Raw genomic sequence first — 23,270 nt, forward strand, 5'->3', positions numbered from 1 at the left:
AAGCAGGAAATGTTGAGGCTTCTGAAGAGTGACACTGATTAGAGGAGGAGTGTTTGGAAGTTAAAATGTGAGTTAAATATCAAAAGGTATATTAAAGTCTATTTTTTTTATCCGATGCAGTGACTGTAATACTGTCATCCCTCAGGAGGCTGTGTGAAATAGGGGAACAGTGGTGCATACAGATGTCCCTTTACTTTTCTGTATAAAGACTGATGTAACTCTCACGTACGAGGCATGTAATATCACTCCTGGGTGTACAGGCTCTCCGTGGCGTTTCATCCCTGCTACATATGCATGATGTTATCTAAAGATAAATACAATCAGAAGGAATTCTCAGCAGATGGCTTCTGATGCTGAAACACAGATACAGCTTTGATTGGCAGTTTCTGTGTGTGTGCACCCAGGTAGGCAATGCATTCACTGTCTTTTATGTGCCACAGTACAAGATTCAGATCTGGAACATTAAGGACATGAAATAGTTGCTCCCGACTTAAATGCTAATCTGCTCCTTTGATGAAGAACATTTCATGCACCACATACATCAACTTGCTGCCTGTGCATCCACCACTTTGGTCTAGACAGAAACATTATTAACTTTAAAATGCAATGCAACAAAATTGAGGTAAAAGCATCCATATGCCCATGAGGGTGAGTGGCTTTGGTTATTCCCATTGACTGGATGGATAAACCGTGCGTGACAGATTTCCTGTGGAGTGCTTCAGAACCTCTGATTGTTGCCATCTTTGCGGTGCTTTACTACACCAACCTTCATCTGATCAAAACACTGTCAAAGGGGCGCCATTTGAGTTCAGCTAAGGTGGGTGGTTGATGCCTAGCCAGACAGCTAATAACCTGGGACGGTACCCAGCTGTCAGTCAAAGCAGCCTTTTTTTAGACTTAACATTAAGCCTTGATACAATTCAAACAGATGACTTGTATAAAATAGATACATAAACCAAAGCTGTTTTTTGTGTGTGTACCTGACTGTCATTGGTGCACTGGTGCAATATAAAGCTTTTCACTGTATTTTTTTAACCATAGAAAATAGAAATCTTTTTTTTTTCTTTTCAACATCAGACTTAAAAATATGAAAACAATGGGCAGATGACATGAACGACAAAGGCTATATATTATAGCTACTGTGCTTTCTGCACTGTGATTTCTAATTACAAAGCGTAAAGCTTATTATCTTCTTCCAAGGTACATGGTTAAGAAAGTCCCAGGGCAACGCAAGGCTTTGTCTGCCTATAATCACCGGATTCGCAATCCCAAGAATACACTACGTGGTTACTGCAATACAGAAAAGAAATACTGATCATATCATTGAAATGCTGCTTGGTACCTCTTCTGGGTTTATAAGGAATCAAGGGCTCAGCGCTGTTTCACACTTTAAACAATGCTCCCAGGTTCTTCCTCTGGTAGGGTTCAATGCCAAGGTAAAAGGCAATGCTCTGCTTTCAGCTACTCTTTTCTGGCAGTTCATTTGCCTTCATGGCACCAGAACCAAGATACAAACAGTGGAGATAAAGTGTTTAAGGACAACATTTGCTTGTCAAAGTTACTGGATGCAAATTTGTCTTTGTGGATTTTCAGGCGATAGATGGGATTGAACAGGAAGCACTACCTGATGCATTTTTTTGTTTTACCAGGTATTAATCGTCACGTGGATAAACCATAATCTGTGTATGCATCCATTTGCGTCACCTTATCCATAGCTGGGTAGTGGTGTCGACAGGCTGAGCGCGCTACAACATTTTCCGGTTCCTCCTGGGGGATCCAGAGGCGTTTCCAGGTCAGACAGGATATCCTTCAGCGAATTCTGTGCTTACCCTCGGGTCTCCTCCCAAGGCTTCGTGATTGATATCGACAACCTCCAAAGTCAAGCACCATCATCTCGTATTATCAGTCGAGCACAAGCCGACCTCTTGTGGAGACGATTTAATCACCGCTTCTCCTGCTGAGGAGGCCGTAGCTGAATCAGAAAGTGCCCCAGATCTCTATTTCCACATCTGTGACACAGTCCCACGGGGTCCCTCAAAACGGCTATGACGTGCTGCGGTGAACCCTAGTGGTCTCAGTGATCCTAGTAATCGCCACTGACACAATTCCTCCTGCTCCATACACCAGCGTGGAGGGTAGTCCCAAACTAAAACATGATGAATGGAACTATAGTTAGCTGGAAATCTATATTCCCCTGCTACTTCTGTTGTTGTAAACACAATGAGACACATAAATACACACACACACACACATGTAAATAGTGTTTCATAGGAAACAATTGAATAGACTGAACTGCATCCGTTGTATTGAAACTGTAAAGAGGAAAGTGATCGCACGCAGTCCATCATCATCCTTTTAAAGAGTGTCTGGTTTCTAGGGGCGTGAGATGGAGGAGAAACTGTAAGTGAAGTTGTCACAGTTTAGACAACTCGATGGGTTCGGGGGGAGGAGAGGGGGGCCTCTGCAGACCAGACTTGTTCCAGTGCATCCCACAGATACTTGATCAGTTTGGGATTTAGGGAATTTGGAGGCCAGGCCAACACCTTGAGCTGCTGTTTTGAGTTATTCCTAAACAGTTTTGTGTGAGTCTATGTCAGGCTGTATCCGGCTGGACTGATATGGGGTGGGGATGCCTGGTCTGGTCTAGGTGGGTGGTACACGCCTAAATAACATCCACATGAATAAAAGACAGGTCCAAACGTGTCCGAGCAGAAAATTATATTGTCAAAAGATGATCATGTTATTTACTTCTCCTGTCAGTGGTTTTAATGTTGTGGCAGATTGGTGTAAACTATAAGGAGTGCTCTGAGCTACGAGCCATCTAACCGTGACAAACAGTCATTACGTAATCGTGTAGTACTACCTGTAGAGAGGAGTGAGCAGGGTAACTGGCGTTTCTACTTTTTTGTCACTCACAAGCCGAGGTGCTCATTTAATGACGAGAGAGCGGACACGCATACTCGTTTCCCTGAGAGTCATCCGCAGGATGTTAATAGGTGATTCACCGACTGTCGGATGTGTCACCGGACGCGTTCTCCCGCTGAACTTACGCATGATTCGAGGAGGAAACAAGACGAGGGTGAGCTGGCACATTTCTCCGACCTGGTTGGCTGATTAATAAAGTGTTATATACGTCTCCAGGGAGTTTGGCTGAGGCTGAAGATTCACAGGTGAGAAGAATTTAATCAGCATGAAAGGGAGAGGCATTCGGCACAGTGGGTGTAAGCAGCATGAGCGCTGCTCTACTTTCATTTGCAAGGAAAGAAATCTTACGTGTCACATTTAGCTGAAGCCTAGTGAGGAGAGGACTGTTTCTGCCCACTGGTCCTCACTAAGGTCCGGGGTATTGTGCAGGAATGAAGCATCTCGAAGCAACTCCTCCACTACACAAACAGTGCTTCTGACTCGACAGGACTCGAGTTTTTTTATCGCCCACTGAGACTTAACACATCACATTAAAAATGCTAAGTCGAATTGAATATGTCACCCATAACTACACCAACTCTATTAGTCCTCTTTAATGTAAATCACAGAGGCATTGGGAGATTCTTTTGAAGAGTGGGAACATTAATGTGCCTCTGCCAGAGGCTTTGGAGGTGCTCAGGCACTGGCAAATCCACGGAAATAAAGCTTAGTCATCTCTGACTTCCAGCTGTGTGTTTGCTGGTGAGAGGTCGCCGACTTCCCCTTCCTTCATTCTCAACCATTCGCATTATCCATCGCCTTCGTAATTGCTACTGTATGTCACTTTAACCTAATGAGATGTCATTCCTCCACTATTTCCACCTCCTGGTTGTGCTAAAAAAGGTCTCTTTACTCAACCCTGTCGTTCCGTACTTCCTCCTATCCTCCCCCTCCGTCCTTCTCCCTGTGTGGCTGCTGCTGAAAGCTCTTTAAAGATGCCCGGGGGCTTAGCCACTTTGACATTATTACATGAGCTTGTCTCACTCAAACCAATCCCAAGCTAATTGAGAAGCTTACGTCTTTGCCACTGCAGCTTTACGAGGAAGAGGGAAGGTCCCGGTCCACTGACATGAGCTAACGGCGCCTGTAGACTCAACACAACATGTAATTCTGCTGTCAGTTTCTTTATTGAATGGACAGTCTTCAGCTGGAGAGAGATGTAATTTACAGTACACGCGTGCGTATTTTAAGGCAAATCCCATCCAGCCCTTGTGTTAAATATTTGTACTGTGCATCACATACGCTGTTGTGGGTCCTAGTGGTGTGAATCTTAATAAGCGTATGGAAGTGTCTGCAGTAAAACATCTTTCTACATCTGTTGCTGTTTGCAAAATTACTCCTCTGTATATGCTGATCAGAAGGATACACTAGTATGGCAGTCATCTTAAAACTCGTTGGAATATGTTAAATTTTTAACCACTTCGAATGTGCACGCCTCCTGCTAGTACACAATCATCATCTCAATTCAAGCACAACAGGGCCGCCAGTAATCACACAACAGTAATTAAGGCTCATTTAAATTACTGCGGGTCACAGAAAGTCTAACCTACCTACGCATGTAGCTCACTCCGGTGTGAGCCAAAAAGCGCCGCCCCAACGCAAGTCGGCGCCTTGTCTTTTTTGCCAGCCGGGTTAATTTTTTCTTCTAATTCCTGCTCCGCTTTCCACTTACTGCCTCACTTTCTGAAACTGAAACCTTTGACAAAAGCAGTGTGTCGCAGTGATACACAGTTCCATTTCTGGGTAGGTGCACGTCAGGCTACGGTGTCAGGCTCTGCGTAGGGTTCTAGGCTGATTGGCGTGGGGTCTTGCAGGCTATCAAAGACGATACATTTCAAAGCTTTTAAAAGAATGCTATGCGTCGTCAGATGTTTAATCAAATTCGAGGTGTTACCTCCTCTGCACGTATCTCCTTCGGTTGCCAAGTCTGCATCTTTTGACGTGAAGTACAGAAAATTTTGAATTACGCAGGGTTTCTTTAATGGGGTTACTTTGTAAATCTTTAAAATTATATGCTACAGCCTTAAAAACACACCCTAGGAACTAGTGGCAACGAAGGTCGATTCCAACAAAGAGTGGAACCTAAAACTCACCACAAAAACTAGCTCACGTGTCATATCCCTGCACGAGAAGACATAGCTCTCCCTACCAGTAGGTGGCAGCAGTCTGTACTCTGTAATTAGAAAAGGGAAAACAAGGTGAGCTAGGACAAGCAAGGACTAGCTAGCAAGCAAAGTAGCTTACTAGCTTACTAGCCCGCAGGGACACGTTCTAAAAATAGCACTTGTCGCAATGGAGCGCCTCTAAAAATTGTATTTAATTTAAAATCAACTTTTTTGTGTCGGCGCATTTACTGTACGCACCACTGCACTAGCCTCAAATGTATATTATTCTACTCATTACATCAGTGCTTCTAACCCTTTTTTGGACATTTGAACATTAAGTGAATCAGCTCAGCTATCACTCAAAAGGAGCAAAACAGCCTTCACTCACTACAAAACTTTTGTAAAGTTTGAGGGGGGGGTTCTTTCACTTTCAAGTGTCCATTTTTGTCAGAGTACAATGGGTTCGGTTGACCTGTCAGCTTGATGTGACTTTGCCGTTTGTTCGGCAGCCTCTTGCGCTGGAACAAAATGCTTTCTGGAAGCGAAGTCAGCGGGGAATAAATGGCAGCAATGGAGGAAGGTACAAGGGAAACGAGCATGGATACGTCTACACACACGCACACAGTGTTTCACACGCATACAGTAGATGGTGATGATATATCGGGAAAGTGGTTTTGTGTATTCTTTCTTTCTTTCTTTTCATCCTTACAGCTCCTGCTCCACCTCGATGTGATGACTTTTGCAGAGCCTTGAAAACCCAAGCTTGACTTACTGCTGGTCCTCCTCTCACATTCAATACGACTGCGTGGCCGTGACACAAAATGTGATAGCACCGCTTCCTGTGCCAAGTACACAGTGTGTCTCTGGTGGGGATAAGGGGGAGGGAGGTGGGGGGGGTTGACTGCAGGACACAGGAAACTGTCTCATCCTGGCACCCACGCTGATAAGGTCTGTGTTCATCATTAATGGCTGTCGCTGAACGGAGTCCAAAGATTAACAGCAATTCAAAACAAAGTCTGAGTGAGCTCTCATCCCTAAATAACTTTGACAGCGGACTGAAAATAACACTAGAGTCTGTATGAACGTGTCAGCTCTTCTCTTTGTTAACATTGTTATATTTGGTCTTCAGTGTTGTTCTACATCAGAGAATATGTAGCCTGGTCAAGCCGAAATTTCACTGTACAAATTTAAACCTAATGCATGTGTCGTTTCTGCCCATTAGGCAGCGGCAGTGGACTTCCAGCAGGTAACCGCACTCTTTCTGTGCCAAAAGCGTATTATGTAATTAAGAGGGAATGCGTTTCCTTTTTTTGACGCTGAGGTTTGAGGAGAGTAAAAAGCACTGCTTTGTCATCCGTCCTCATACTTGTGCCCTAATTAAGCCTGTTAGTATATTAAAGAGACAAAATGAGGCCAAGCACTAAAGACGGAGTTACATTTGTCAACAAAGGCCTTTTAGATCTCATCATTTTTATTTAAAAACACAATCAGCAGAGCTGCTTTATAAAGTAGTTGCTAAGTCAGGCTGAGCCCCCCACTTACTGTTGTCAAGTCTGTCAAGACCTTCATTTCCAAATGCAATACCTACATACTATATGTGTTCTATAGTAAACTTGACCTATTTACAGATATACATTATTATTAATATTATCGTTTTGCATTTAATATTAAGCTGTCCCTTATCCATTTACTAAAATATGTTGGATTCATGTTAATGTGTATTTAAAGAAATTGAAATTTGTGGAAGGAAATTAATATATATATATATATGAAAATGTCCAGTCAACCAAAGATTTAATGACCCCTCCTGGAGTACCTCGGTGGACCCCCTAGGGGTCTCAAACCCCCTGTTGAAGACCTACGCTTTAGACATTACATTTCAGGTTTCCAGCTGACGGATTTCAAATTTAATTTTTTACCATGTTCACAAGGTGAATCCGCATGAATTCTCCACCTCGTGGTACTCACAACCTTGTAAATTGAAATTTCCATTACAGTCAGAGTTGACATTTTACGAAAAGTTGAAGGCCATGAAAGTTTGTACTAAATTATATTATATTTTATTGGGTCTGGTGAAAGTATTTTACCTATCTCTTAGACAGAGCCACCGATGTTTGCCCTGCACAGAACGGTATGCTGGCAGAGATGAGTCATTCGGCAAATGTGTGATGTAAATGTATTCTAGACGGAGTTTAGCAAATGGTAACTTGCATTCTTAATTAGCATGATCAAATTAATTAAAGGAGGCAGCTCAAGCAAATGTATTCGGCTATTCTATGAGTTTAACCCTTTTAAATGTCAGTGAACATCGAAGGTTGTATAGCGCATGCCGTGACCGTGAGGCAGATTCATGCACAGAAACCGAAAGCTTTAACACTTCAGGCACCATGTACATTGACATTTGGTAACAACATATAGCTTCTGAGATACACAGTTTACTAAAGGCAGTCATTTTAACCAGAGTTCAGATGATGCGGATAAGAAACTACAACACTGAGATGAAGAGGCAGAGCATTGATTTGCGAGGGGCTAAACCTCTCAGCCTCTAAGAAGCAGAGTCACTCTGAGTGCAAGTGTGTGTTTGTGTGTGGATGCTATTTTTGCTGGTTTCTTCCTCAGGGTTTGGACACCTGCCTCAGGCCTATATGGTGCACTCAGCATCATAAGATATTTATGTCAGCCTATAAGTGCTGTACCAGTGCACGGTAACCCACAGAAAGATTGATCCTACGATGCGTGTGGTATCTGTTGCCCCCTATTTTTGTGCCGCCTGCATTTGTGTTGTTATTTGCGAGGAAGACGGACAGATGTGCGCATCTGCACAGACGTGAGTGACAACCCCTCCTCCTCCTACTGCCTGCTCCGGGCTTCGGCCCTGTTTTTTTTTTTTTTTTTGCCCGGCCAGATGGGATGCTCAACTTCCCCACACACACACACACACACACACCAGATGTGCTCATCCACTCCCCTGCAACAGACTACTGGGGGCCATGGTCAACAGTGGCTCAGAGAGGGAAGAAGGAAAACAAACAAATAAAACACCACACACACTCTACCATCCCTTCCCATCATTCATTTCCATTTATCTACCCCTCTATCCCAGATTTAGAGCAGACAGCAGGTGGTTTGAAATCCTAAGTCGGACATAGTCACGCGTCATGGTTCCGGAAAGGCTCAGGCATACCATGCTAATAGCTTCACAATGACTACTTTGGCTTACTGAAGGGCCGGGATACGATGCCACAGCGCCGGCCAATGAAAGTGGAAAAGCTAGAGGAACAAAGGGAGTTTGAAACACAGCGGACTGAAAAGGGTGAAGACGGAAAAAGAAGGAGGTGAGCGGTTGAGTCCGAAATGGCCTCAGTTTGGTACAGCTGTCGACATCATTATGTGTCCGTGCAACACGAAAAGGAATGATGATGTGGACAGGGGTGTTTAATAAAGCTTTACACATGGCTTGACATTTTGACATCCTGCAGTGACGTGTTGATGATGCCAAAGCCCCAGCTGACCATAATCCTATCTCCTCCCAGACTCCCCAGGGTCCGTGAACCATTTAAGTGCGTTAGCCTTATTGCAGAGACAGCCTCAGAACAGAAACTGGAATACAGAGTCCTCTTGGCGAAATGTTGCTGCTGACTACATTGCATCAGAGTTCCCCTGTATTTGCTGTTAATTCTGTTCAGTCTAGAGAAATGTAGTGCAATGTATTAGCTGTGTGCAGTTTGATGGGTTTAAAGCTGGTTCTTCTGTAATTTGAAAAAAAAAGCGTCAGTGTGCCAGCGCTATGCCAGCAAGTTAGCATTGCATGGCAGCTGCGAGGGCTTAATCTAAATCCTTTATTCCTTCTGGAGGATTAATAGTGCATGGCGTCTTAAAAAAAAGATTTGTGCACTTAGTCATGTCCTCAGACCAGGGTTTTTTTTTCCATGTTCATTCACAGGAAGAATGACGGTGAAAAATTATGTCACAGCGCTGAATTGTTGGACTCAGTTGGGCCTGAATGATGGGGGATATTAGATATTATGTTGCATTAAAAATCAGGAGTACGACTGCTGGGTTGCATTTTATGACCAAATTTATCTGAGTTGGGGCAGATTTATTTATTTTTTTGTCTCCACAACAAAAAACTAAGAGGGAAAGAAAGAGAAAGAGATGTCGTCTACTTATAGCTATATATATATATATATAGGCTATATCAATAATAATGTTATGGCAACGTTTGAAAGACATTTGCTCGGAGAAAGAGCTGCTTAAGAAGGGACTATGTATTTGAGTGGTTATTAAGGTTTCCATGGCAGAGATGCAATCAAGAGAACAAGATGTGTTGCATAAATCGAGATCAATGCAGAGACAGAGCAATCTCAGAAGTCATCCTTTAAAACTGATAAGGAAAAAGTAGATACTTTCAAAAATAAAAACAGTTGAATGAAAAACTATCATCGTTCATTACGGGTTTCCAGAGCTGTAAGTGTAGCTAGGTTTTCAGTTAACATATTGGTAGCGACTGTTAAGGAAAATTGGGATGTAAAAGGCGTCAAAAACATCCATGTCCAAAATGACAGAGAAATTTTAACCCTTAAAATGCCAGTTTGATTACTTGAAGTCACTGTTGATTGTACGAAAAAAACGTGAAAAATTTGCTATTTTCCATAAAACCAATGTTGTGTGGCTGTGGCATTTTATTTTCAGATCAGTCATGGGTACGACCATGGTTATCTAAAATATTGACTTGATTGGATTATTAGTTTTTGTGTAGCATCAGATTTAACATTCACAACTGGACAAAAGGTAAAAAAAAAAGATTTCACAGCGTTCTGTTTGTCTGTGTCCGTCCTATCTATCTCCACCGAAGATACCTGTCATTCTAGGTAGACCTAAATTTTAGTAGCACTGTCCCCTTGTGGCAAGACGCTCCTGGAATCGGTTCTTTTCTGAATGGAGAAAATAGTTCAGGTGCCCTGTCAGAGTTGCCAGAAATAACAGAATATCAGGAAGCTGTCAATCACTTTAGACAACTGAGGAGGGACAATAAGTGGTGAAATGACATTGTTGTGGCAGCGACACATCAAATCCCATGCCTCAGAGTGCCATAGGAACAACAAAAATGTCATGTTAAGTTATCCTGCCCTGAGAAAGTCTTTTTCTCCCAATTATTAGCAAGTTTCCACCACGGCTGTTATAGCCGCTACTACAGCTGTTAAGATAAGGCTGAGTGAGAATACAAATTATCAGCCTCTCAGTTACAATTTGAACATACTTCCTGAATGCTATCTAACCTTTAGGCTGCCTCCCCATCCGACTTTCAACAACCATATCTCATTGTCTCGTTCTCACTGGGAGTGCTAATGAGCGCTACACCTGCTAACATCTGGAGCCTGCTTCTTCACGATGCAAATTGTTGGCAAGTCCCTGTGTTCTGTTCAAGACCACAGCATCGATACACGCGGCGCCGTCGTCTCCACCTTTCGATCACTGACACGGAACAAAGCCCTTTGCTTGCACAGCCCCCGTCTCCTCATTAGAAAGGAAAGAAAAGCCTGGAAAAATGTGCCTCCCCGAAGGGAAGTGGAGGTGAGCGGCCCGCCGCTACAGCTTCTCAAGGAGCGTCTCTCCTGCGGAGCTTTAAAGCTCTGTCATCGTAAAGACCACGCTGAGTGCACAAAAGAATGTGAAATGATATTCATCGATCCGCATCTGAATATTATCAGCGCGTTTCTTTCTCGTAATCCAGGTCCCGCAGCAGTGTTGAAATACGGAGCACAATCGCCGCGCAGAGATTTAAATCATTCTCTGTTGCGCATTTAGAAAACTGGAACCGCAGGAAATTAACATACTAATGAACTGGAAATACCAAAGAAAAAGCCTTTATGGCCTCGAGGCCACGATTGTCTTTTTCATCAGCAATAATAATCATGCTTGTGTTTATGAACTTGTGGAATTCACAGCACATTTTTGCAAAGATAAATAATATTACTCAATGACCAAATACATAGACTTAGAAATATATAAAATACTATTAAAAATATTAACTTCAGACTTGAGCTACCAGATAAAGAAAGTGCATAGCTGATGCACAAATTTAACATTGAACGTTCTGAAGAGATATATATATGTATATATATATATATATATATATGCTTAAAATAATATATTCATATATATTTTTGCAGAAGAGAACCAGTGCAGTAATGCGTATGAATACCACTTATATTCATCGTATGGTCCGTGGATAAAAGCAAAGATAATGCATTAATGCTTAGTCTCATTCAGTTTGTTCACCCAAAAAGACAGTCATTGACAATGCTTGTGCTGCAAAACTGGGCCATCGCAGTCCCTAAAAAGGCTGTTTTCCAGGCACCATGTATGTACATAGCTCTGTATTCTGTTTGACAAATTTTCGAGCTTCTTTCAGATGGCAAGTCATATAATTTTTTAGCCAGACAAGCCATGGATATTGTTTTTCATCACAAAATAAATCACGGCTAAAACAAGCCCCCCTCAGTGAGAGGTCTTCACGGTAAGGCTAACAAAGAAATTGTGCCATGTGTCTCAGTTTGTTTTCTCCATATCGTCCCATTACTGCTTTAATTGAGGCCGGCCTCGTTAATTAGCACACGCGATAAATGGGACTGCTGTTGAAAAGAGACACAAGTTGAGGGTAAAATGAGGCTGCGAGATGTGTGAGGGAAATTAAAGAACATATTGTGTCTGGAGGGGTTGACACCATAATTGAGGTAGGAAACACAGAACAGCGGTTAAACGTTAACATCCTGCTTGAATCATCACAAAGCTGCCGTGTGCAGTTTACCTGGGTGCCAAGCTTAGCCAAAGGCTGTGTGTCAATGGTGTTATAATGAGATGTGACTATAGTGGGTTTGAATGTCAATGTCATGAATCTTCCTGTTTCCTTCCCGAGGAGAAGATGTGCTTTGAGTATTATTTTTTTATTTTTTGGTGAGAATGTATGTTTAGTATATTTAGAAAATATAATTAGAATTGTGCAGAGAGGGGATGCTGTGAATCACAGGCTCACAACTGGATTATAGAGTGACGCAGCCAATCTGGTGGAGGGGGACCACCTACATGGTTTCACAAGACAAAACCAAGGTGTCAAAAAGGGTGAACAGATTAGGAAATAAATAGAAAAAAAGGCTGTACAATGTTCCAAATCAGTCTTTGGTCAATATATGAACAATTTAACTCTGTCTGTTATCACTATGTATTTTCGGCAACGAAAAACAAAAGAATGAAAATTCAGGTCAGGCAGGGAAACACTTATGGACCTCATATTGAATGGTGCTTCCTCAATATTGTGCATAAAACAGGCCTGGGCAGTGTTGTGCTACCAAAACCATCCCAATTGTCGTTCAGTGACGGGGAGTGATGCCTGATTTCATTGTCTGTGATAGGAGGGGTAATGACCACTACCCTGGGAAAGGTTAGCGGCCTCTGCATTGCCTCTGTATTCTGCTCAAGTCAATAGGGGGCTTGATTTGAATGTCAACGCCTTGGGTCAGTGCCAGAGAGCACAGCTCTCGTGGAGTCCATGGAGTCAGAGCTGTTTTGGCAGCAGGCGTAAGCAGGTGTACTCCAAAGGTTTTGACTCATCGTTGCGATTTTGCTCTGTAACCGCAGGATGAGTAAATGAAGAGCTGTCACATGAACTGAAGATATTTTAATGGTGGATGGTAAAAGTTACAGGATTGACTTGCTGTCGTTCAGTGCTTTTCCCTCTGTATTGCTATAGTTCTTTTGTCTACAAAAGCTTTTTCTTTGGGTCAGGCATTGGGCTAATATCAGATTTAGCTGCTTAACTTGCAGCTATCCCAGCCCCTTGGCACTACCCGGACAACTGTCGGAGGCTTTTTGGCAGATTGAGTGGATTGGCGGATTGTTGACTGCAGCAGAGTCAACAACGGGTCTGTAGCATTGACTGTATATACTATGAACAAACTCATCTGGATTGTCAATCTAGAAAATTAAGGCCAAAGTGGGCGGAGCCCCGGGAGTCGCCATGTTGGGCGAGCTTGACTCCGCCCACACTCGGATAGTCCAAATATGGGCATGTCATTGCAAGTGGAGCTAAAGCAGCCTGGATGTTGAGACCTGCCCACTCAACTTTCTGCTACCTTTTAGCTCAAACTACCGCCTGTCAGTCAAAGTGGGAGCGCCCTAAATAATGCTGTAGTTGGACTTTTAACATGGGAGTCTATGGAAATTTGCACCCTTGTAGCCAGCCTTAAAAGGCCACTTGATGACTCTGATGACCTGGAGGTTGCCGCCTGGTCTGTCACAAGCTTCCTCTAATTCTTCCTAGCTAGCCTGAGGTCTTTCTCTTTTCCTTTTTGAACGACAGTTACAGACTACTACCATCTGCTGGAGTGGAGAGTTATATTCCTCTTATTCAGGTGCAGAACAGGTGCTTGTTCGCTGTTGGCTCGAAACCTTTTTCAGTGGATGCAGACACAGTTAACATGAGGCAGCACCACAGCCGACACCACTAGTTCATTTTTGGGGTTTTGTGTATCTGGACCTTTGAGAGCTCTTCTAACAGGGCCTCAGGGCTGTAGTTTTTAGGGACAGAGTTATACTGTATATGGTACAAAGTCTCTGCATTAATTGGGCCATTTAATGTAAATCAGCTTTAATGGCCAAGTATAATGACTTTGGATTTTTTTCTCTGCATCTAACTCACTTGAAGCAGTGTGCAGACAGGCAGACAATGCACGCAGCAAACACCCTCCAAACCGAAGCCCACTTCTTGTCAAAGCCATTGACTGTATGGATAATGTGTCCCCACTTGGCACTGACGCCATTTGTCCGGGCACATGAGCGACGTCATATTGTGAGTTTGGAACCAGAATGTGTGCAGTATGGTGTGTGCAGGTATGGTAGAAATAGGACCCAAGACACCAAAAGGCACCGCAGGGATAGCAGGATTAACCAAAAAAAAAAAAGTAATGCAAAAATATATGAACCAAAACCAAGACAGAAACACTGGAACATGGGAAAGTGTGGGCAAAACAGGGTGTGGCTGGGCTATATGCAGTATGCAGTGGGGTGGCGAGACAGAGGCGAAACAACTGAGAGCGGAGCAAACAAGGAGAAACCAATTCAACAGTCACAGGGGGAAAACACACCAAGTAACACAAGACAAGAAACATCAAGAAAGAACTTTACAAAATAAAATAGGAAACACAGAGTAAAGCAAACAGTGTAATGGGAAATGCTCAAGAGCTGCGTTATCAAGGACCTGCCCACACTTCCCCCGGACTCACTCACATTTATGTTTAATTAATACAGTGCTCTTATCACTTTTCAGCAAAATGGACACTTGAGTATGCATCAGTATTATATTAAATTACATCCTCTCCCATCCACTAACATGGAGGAGGTGGAGCTTATAACCTACACTGCAGTTATGGAGAGAACGTATACACTTACTGTGTGTTTATGAAGTATGTATGGTATTATGCAGTATAAGTGGTAAATTAGAATACTACATTGCTACTATTTAGTTTTACCCTACATTTTAGACATACTGGTTTAGCTTTTACTTTGGTATTGCCACAGTGAAGCTCTATCAAAAAAGTTTAAGCATTATGTCTGCACCCTCTCATCAGGGCTTCTTATGGAAAATAGCAATTTTTTCATGTTTTGTTCGTAAAATCAACAGTGACTTCAATTAATTTTGTCTTTGTCGTCAAAATAATATTCACACTTTTTAAAAAAATGTTTAAATGAATCCTACTTATTGGCATTGTCATGGTTGAGGAAAAAAAGAAACATGAAAAAGCCTCCTCATCTGCTCGAGAGCAACGACGAACTTATCTCCTCCCAATGAGCCTATAAAAATGAGCAGCTTATATGTGTCTGAGGTTGACGTTATTAATCTTGTCAAATGGATTCATAGAGCAAAGATACCGCAGACAGAAACAAGGCTCGGGACAGGCGGCCAGATGGTCCCGCAGACTGGAGAGGGAAATACAGATAAGTCACTAGATGTAAGGAGAGGACGGGGAGGTGGGGGAGACATGGTATTTATCACAGTGAGCAAAGAGGGAGGATCTGGGAAAGGAAGAGTGAAGAATAGGAAGGGAGTGAAGAAGTGTTTTCACGAGTGAGATGTCATGGAGCGAGAGTCACATAGGGGAAGCGCTCTGTGATAATGACAGGATATGGCTCCAGCTGTCACTGGCTCTCAGGTGCTACGTCGTAGTGCTTTCCTATACAACTCGCTGTCATTGCATGCAGCAAAAAAAAACTCAGCTAAATCATGCACGGTGGGGGTGAGGTGGAGGGTAAATGAAACTGAAACATGACCCCGGGGACAATTTCTTTTCGACACCGTGCTGAGGTCATCTTTCAAGCCAGTATCTGAAATGGCAGTTTAACGGCTGATGGGATGTGAGATAATGTACAGTGCAAGCTTACATTTCAGTGCAACATATAACTTGACCAAACTGCTCGGCAGTGATAAAATTCAAACAGAGCAGCCACACCGTGGGGTTATTCCTTAAAGTCAAGCCAAGTGCAGCAAATGAGACATAACTTATATATGAAATAATAAAATGGGACCTTCACACGAGAACTTTATCAGGACCCTTGAAATCATTTCCATATGAGACTGGTTGAATACCAGACATTCCACAGAACCATTTCTCAATTACGTTTGTGCCACAGGTTAATGTTAAAACACACTTTCTTTCCTCAAATATTATCTGGATCAAGATCACGCGCGAGAACGTGAAGCATCCATCTCCGTCGCATTAATTAGGCTACATTGTGTGATGCTGGTATTTAAATCCGCCAGAAATTGGTGGTGGGGTTATTAAAATAGAATTCACATGTTAATAATAGGCACATTTATCCAGATAATCATTTTTGTCTGAACACTTTGAACCAAACGAGACACTTCAAATAATGAGAAAGAAAGAGGAACAGAAAAGATATTACAGTCCCTATGAAATCAAATTTTAGGAATTACAGCGCTCTATATGTCTGTGTGTGGCCTTATTAGCATTTTAGTTGTATGGTTAAAGATGCTGATGATTTATCCTGCAGGAGGGGGCCTGTGCTAATCTTCTAACCATTAAAACGCTATTATCCCTCCCTCTTGTTTTTTTTTTTGCTTTGTAACAAAACATGTGAACATGCATGACAAATGAGAACAACAAGCACTCTGCTAGCTGTTTAATGGCCAAATATGTACATTATACTTGGAGTCTATTCTCTGTAGCCCGTCCGCTTTGGCCTGGTGGTCAGTCTAGGGGTTATGTACATTACCCAAGGCCCCTTCAGCCGTGGCTGTTTAAGGGATTCAAACCAGTGACCCCGCAACCCCACCTCGTTCAGCCCCACATCCAAACAGTTCTTAGCTGCGGGGGATTTATTTCCTGTAGCTGTGCAGAAAATCACAGTAAATGCACGGAAAATGAGCACTACGAGATCTGTCTGAATTCTCTTTCTAATCTTTCGTAGTCGAAGCAATGCGAAAAATAGAGGCTGCGGTGGTTCTTGATGATAACATCTTGCTTATGCAGACATACAGCTGTGCCTGTGAAAGACGGGGTAATCAAGAATACGCCCCGAGCATTAATTTCTGCAGCTGTCCCCAGTCAACTTATGAAGAGTAAGAGAGGCGCTGTTTGCTGACAAACTTTGAAACGTCACTTTTTTTTTCTTTCGGCAAAGGAATGTTTTTGTAGAGAGGTTTGTGATGTGAAGTGAGCATCGCAGCAAGGAGGGATGACCGTCCGGGCGTGGCTCTGCACAGCCAAACCATCCTCAGTTGAGTTATGTCTAGTATGTGTAATAAACAGAATCACGTTCTACACCGTGTGATGAGTCGACCACCAAAATGGACAAGCGGGAAAAGCCACTCAAACGCCGTGCCACCAAAGAGAAATGTGGAAAGTAGCACCGCGGTGATGGATGGATACGTAGATGGAGGCAGAGAGAGGGAGAGAAATGAAAAGGCAGAGGCTTTAAAAGCTTTGGTAGGGATTTGTATCCAATAAGCCATGCGAAGGATTAAACCTTGTTAATGCAATTCCTACACAAACTGGACTCGGCGCACACGCTCCCACAGACGGAAGGAGGAGAGACGGTGGCGTGTGAGCACAGGTACTTTAACAGGAGTAGTCAGATCATGCAAATTAAGAGTATCGGCGTTTTTTCCAAAGGTTAGCATGACTGAAGCTCACTGGCGCCACTAGGAGTCGGAGGAGGGGGAACGTTTCTTTCCTCCCAAATGTAGCTCTGCAAATAACACAAAAGAATGAGCGATGCAGCAGCCTTACAATATCTAATTACTGTTCCATTATAGGGCCCAGTGACTATTAGAGCTAGTGAAGCGCTACACTCATCTCAGATACATCTGCGCTTTAATTCTTTTGACCACATCGTACTTAGTACTCTAGAAATAACTTTGATAAATGCAACGAGGAATTTCACTGCGACTTCGTTCAAGCCCAGCCTTGGCCACTATGCAAATTACCAAAACAAAGTGTTCTCATGAGAGACAAAATCCCCTGTCGGAGTGCAAGCTGTGACAGTGGCCTGCTGCATGCAGCTGAGAGACACACACAGCTTCTTCATTATATCTTAATGGATCTTAAGCTCAGAGCGACAGGGGGGAATCTTGAATTTTGTCAGTTTCCTATGATGGATGAGCAATCGTGGTGCATGGCAAATGTTTTAAAACAGGCGTCTTCAACGTTTTTCAGGCCAAGGAACCCCAAACTGATGGAGAGATTGAGTAGGGACCCCCTACCTATTAGACCTGGCCTAGTGCTCTTTATAAATATACATATTATCATTTTGCTTTCAATATTAAGCTATTCAAATAATACAGTTTTTTTTTTTTTTTTTTTAAAAACACGTACAAGGTTAGGATGGCTGTGCAACTGTGTACAGGAGGCTTAAAGATTGACAGGCCTTGGCTAGTGTGGCGCTCTGTGTGAAACGGTGCGCTGTTGAGACATCACGCTGTATTGCCAAATGAGTGATGGGCTGACTGGCCTCCATTTATCCCTTTACTAAAATAGGTTGGACACATGTTGATGTGTATTTAAAGAAATTTCAATATGTGGAGGGGGGAAAAAAATGTAAAAAATTTGAATATCTTGACTGCAAATCCACCCATATCAGTGTTAATAAAATATGCAGTGTGGCATAAGAAGGTGCTGCTTATGGCCGTTGACAACAGCCCCGCTTTGAGCATATGGGTGCATAATTAACTGAAATACTGGTTCAAATCCTAGGAGGGTGCTTAAGGGTGACTTTAAATGTCCCACTTTGTAAATGAAAAATGTGTATGTTATTTAAATCACTGTTAAAAAAATGCATTTGTTAAATAATCAAAGGCAAAATATAAATAATATGTCTCTGCTAAAGTCTAAAGCATTAATTAAAGGATACTCACATTTCTTCTTATACAACTGCTACCGGGGAAGTACATGGATGTCTGCTCAGTGTCTAAAAGTCCATGTTCTCCAGTGCTTTTTCCAAGCCTGATTCCTCCACAGGAACAGTGCGGTTTTATTTAAGGCAATATTGATTCAATCAATATTTGCAGGGGTCAGCATTTGTTCAAACATTTAATAAATGTGTTTTTTGTCTCTAAGCCTGTAAAGGAGGTGGGCTTTTCAACTTCTCGCCTCTGATGTGTGCCCCGATGAATGGGTCTCTGCTTTCTACGTACGCGGAGCAGCTCGGTGGAACCGAAAAAGAAAAAAAGATCACTAATGCCGCAGAAAATATATCGATTCGTTTCTCAGAGTACACAGGCACGAGGTGGTGCCACCAGGGACTCCGGAAATTTAAGTACACAGAAATGGATCCCTGCAGCTTTTCTTTCTCCTTGCGATTCTGAGAGAAAAACTGCTAATTTGACTTCTGACCACTTTCACCCGCGCGCTCTCAAATGCAACAAACAACGCGGCCTCTGCAGAATATAAGATGCAAACGAATTCTTTGCCTGCACCTCAGAGTCTCTGCGGCCGCCCTGCATGCAAAGTATTTCCCCCGCATGCTCCTCTGCTCCACGGCATGAGTGTCAGCTTGCTATACGGACAGTATCGCAGAAGAGATTTGCGCTCAGAATGAAATTAATCCAGTGTGAAATGGCGAGTCCAGCGTCGTACCTCGGGGAAGCCCCGTGAGGCCGAGGACACTCATGATGCTGAGCGCTGCAGCTATGTTCCATCGGCGCTCGCTGCTCTGCAGGCAACACCGTGCAAGCGTCTGCACAGCACAACATGCCCTTTCATCCACGCAACAGCAGAACACCAGTGCACTTACTGTACTCATGCTACATTCAAACTATTTAACATCAAACACGCTGACATTTCTATTCCGATCAGTTCTGAGCCCCAGCAAACACAGGCCCCCTGAGATTTATTAGCCTGTACAAAGGACAACAAGTTCTGCCGCCCACATGCAATTTTTTTTTCTTTTTCTTTTTTTTTTTTGCGGTCTGACAGTCTAAATGCCTTCAGGATCTAGTTCAATCTAGACAAGGTCAAGGCGTGCTGTCTCTCTGTAGCTTTGGAGCTAATTCTCTCGTTGGTTCAGTCATTCCCCATACATCCAACAACAGCAACAAGCAGGTCAATGTCACATCGGCACTAGCTCGCTACTGCTGGCAGGAGATGCAACACAATGGAGACCGAACATCACTTTTCCTGAGGGTCGGAGGCAAACAGAAGCACGGCCGAACTGTACCTTATTGGAGCGGCTGAAGAGTTTGTTGTTGGAGTCGGAGGGCTGCAGGCTCAGAGAGGAGGGAATCCTGCAGAAGAGAGGCGGCTCGTCAGCTGTGCATATTTAATGTGTAATACAATGATCAGTTAACATACAAATATATATAACCAGACAAAGACTGCTGTGAAGATTCCACTGTCTTCAAGAGTTCTTATTGTCTTTCATTCAGTTGGAAAATCAATTAGCTTTTCCAGATAGGAAAATGACAATGATAAAGCATTTCAATTAAAAACCATAGATGAGATTAGGAAATTGCTTCCCGGAGCAGTAAAATCGCAGAAAAGCACATCAAAAAAAAAAAAAAACATTCAACTGATTATATAATATGACTTTTGGGTACTGTTTCCTGCAGGTGGCCCTCAGGAAGTGTGTATGGTGCTATATATTTCATATCCAGGGGTGACTTTCAAAGAACTCAGCACAGCAGAAACAGCACCAAGAGAATGCCTCCAACAAGTTTTATCTCCTAATACAGTCACTAATACAGCGATTTAGAGCGTTTTGGGGCCAAACATCCTACAGAGAGTTAAAAACAGACCCTAATTTTAGACTGCTGCTTCAGTCTGACATTAAATGTTTGCAAGCAGTCGACTATTTCCAATGAAAAATGCCTGCACGACACAAGAAGACACAATGAACGAGACTGCTATGATTCAGTTGCTACCTCAAACGGTGCCCTCTATTATTTAGTAGCTATTATTAGTTTATTCTGTCGTCTTTTTCTTTTTTTACTGTGGTCCGATTACCCCCGGGTGCACTGAGTTACCTCTTTGAACATGAGCTGCTGAAACAGCTGCAGGATCTTCAACACTTGACAATAAAGTGAAACAGGACATAAGATGTAAGAATGTTTTCAGGTAAGAATTTCCATTAAAAGGGCTAAATTTGTATTATACTGTTGAGCTTACACATTCATGTCACAAGTTTTATCCTTTTAAACACTGGCTTAAAATAAAAATAAAAACAAAATGAATAGATAATTAACATTTTAAGAAGAAAGAAGTGACATCCAGAAGACGTGTTGTCTGGAGATTAATACATTCATCTTGATATCCATAAATTAAAACGATTTATCCTTAATAATTAACTTATTGTAAATTAAATGTTCTGCTACTCAGATACCTATCATGACCTCTTCAAGTGTAACTGTGGATTCAGTCACTATTCCAGTGAACATGCTTTTCTGCATGCAGCTTCAGCTCTCTGCACAAGTCCTCCGAGGGTTCCTCCTGTGTGATGTCTTGACTTGTGAAATGTCTACATCACTTTCATGTGTCACCTATGAAGCTAATACTTTTTAGTGATAACAAGCTCAAAAGAACAGCGCAATAACTCTTAGAGTACATTTATTCCCGAGAAAATATGAAAGTTCTGTTCTGTTGTTGCTGAACTTTTATGGTTTCATTTAGACGGGCTGTAATGGAGAGAGACGGGAAGTGATGGATGAGACAAAGAGGGCGAATTGACACCGATACTCAGACAATATGCAGCGCTCAAGCTGACAACAGAAGTTGCTGTAGTGGTTGTTTTATGGTTCAAGAGCATCCTGACTTACAATCATTGCAATAATTTGACTTATTTAAGTTTGAACACTGTTTCCTGTTTGCAAACGGGTTTTTAATGCTCTCATTATTACAGAGCCTTGTCTTTGCTGTTATCTAATCTTTAATCTAAGGAAGATAAAACCGCTAAGTATTTAATAATACATCGCTGCAAAGTGTATTTTAATTAAATTCAGCAAGGGAATTCATAAAAACAGGAGTGTTTTTCTCATCTTCTCTGAGGGTGATGACATCTGCATGGATATTAGTCGGCAGGGCGGATCAGTAACTGTAACTGACCTTCACCTTACCGCTGCAGCTACAGAGACACTGCAGCTACAGAGCGGAGCTACTTCAAAGCTCCGAGGCAGGCTAAACGTCTAAACTGCTCCGAGAGTCATCCGGGCTTATCTGCTGGGTTCATCTTTCATTAGCCACCAGCTGTGTGATCCATGTGTCTAAGCTCCCTGCAAAAATATTTGCATTCAACCGAGTGAGTGACTCATAACTGAATATAACTTATACGTGCGTGTATCTGTGTTTGTGTGCGTCATAATTCCACAACTGCCAATACCACAACTAATTACGACTCCTTTCTCGCGAGAAAGGTTTCTAGAAATCAAACCAATCCACTGGAACGCATAATGACGTCTGAAGTATAATTGACAGCCTGCAGCCATAATCAAACGTGTCTGTGGCATTCATGAGACTGCAGCAGTAATGAGGCCTATTTTCACAGAGAGATATTACAAACAGCATGAACGACACCAAGAAGAACATCTCCAGGGGCCAAGATTTGCTGTGCATCGGTTCTGACGCATTGCGTGGCCTTGTATTTATGGAGAGGTTTCTGACCACCAGTGGTGGTGTTGATTAATGTTTGATGAGCAGATCGTCTTATTCTTTATATCATGCTCTTACCAACATGCACAGAAGGATAACAGCTGCAAAGGTGGAGCTTTCAGAAATGTGAATGTAGGAATGGTACAAACAAACTTTTTCAGACATCGTTGTTAGCGTGGTTGCTAACCGTTTTGCACACCTTTAACCAGTTTCCTTGTCTTAATCCTTCCATTCTTAATCTCACTTTCATTCCATTGACAGAATGCCGCTCACTGTTTGTCTACCCTTAAGTATGCTAGCAACGGTAACCATGGTAGCAGCCTTCTGGTTGGTGGGTCAGCAAATGAGCAGAAGGCCAACAAAGGGTCAATTGGTTACTAGTAATCATGTGTAATGCTAAACAACAATGTAACCAGGACCTACAAGATGTAGCATAATGGCTAAACAAGGTCAAAATAAGTATGAATCTGTATAAATGTAAAAGAAAGAAAAGAAATATGTGGTATCTATACTGTTTAGCGTAAAATAACAGGCCATTACAACCGGAGCATTGAAAAATTATTAACAATTTGTCATTTCAAATGTTTCGTGTTGACAATAAACTAAATAAGTACTATTCACTACAAATGAGGAGGTATTATATTAATAATAATAAGCTAATGTTAGCTTTGATACCACTGCATGCACTGAGATCAATGATTCTGACAGTTTTGTATTGATCCTGGAAAGTGCACACAGCTTTGGTTTTTAGCATTCTGAGTTCTGGTTCTTTGCCAACCACCTTTTAGGGTCATCTGTGGAGAAAAAAAAAACAACTTTTCTACCGACTTAGCAACAATTAGTGACAAGTGCGGGCTCTCACAGTTTCACTACAGGCCTGCTTTGCCCGTGGACAAGCTATGTTTTTTCATTGCTCTAACAGTAACAGCAAGCGCTAACCGCGAGGCCTGAACGCAGCGCGGACTCACGGAAGCAACGTTAGCACGGTGCGTTATTAGCCTAGCTTTCCTGTGACACACTTTCAGCTGACTGAAGCAGCCACTCTGAG

At 42.5% G+C, this 23,270-nt stretch overlaps 1 protein-coding gene across 4 annotated transcripts in view; it reads right to left on the minus strand.

The window, feature by feature from the left end:
- dlgap4b (discs, large (Drosophila) homolog-associated protein 4b) overlaps nt 1–23,270 on the minus strand; it is a 104,968-nt gene that overhangs the window by 52,570 nt on the left and 29,128 nt on the right. For all 4 annotated transcript variants that reach the window (XM_047583579.1, XM_047583577.1, XM_047583578.1 and 1 more), the window contains exon 2: nt 19,800–19,866. The gene's annotated coding sequence lies outside the window, so the exon portion shown is untranslated. The remainder of the gene's footprint in view (nt 1–19,799; nt 19,867–23,270) is intronic.

The sequence above is a fragment of the Mugil cephalus genome, chromosome 4 (assembly GCF_022458985.1).
Source record: "Mugil cephalus isolate CIBA_MC_2020 chromosome 4, CIBA_Mcephalus_1.1, whole genome shotgun sequence".
Classification (NCBI taxonomy): Eukaryota; Metazoa; Chordata; class Actinopteri; order Mugiliformes; family Mugilidae; genus Mugil; species Mugil cephalus.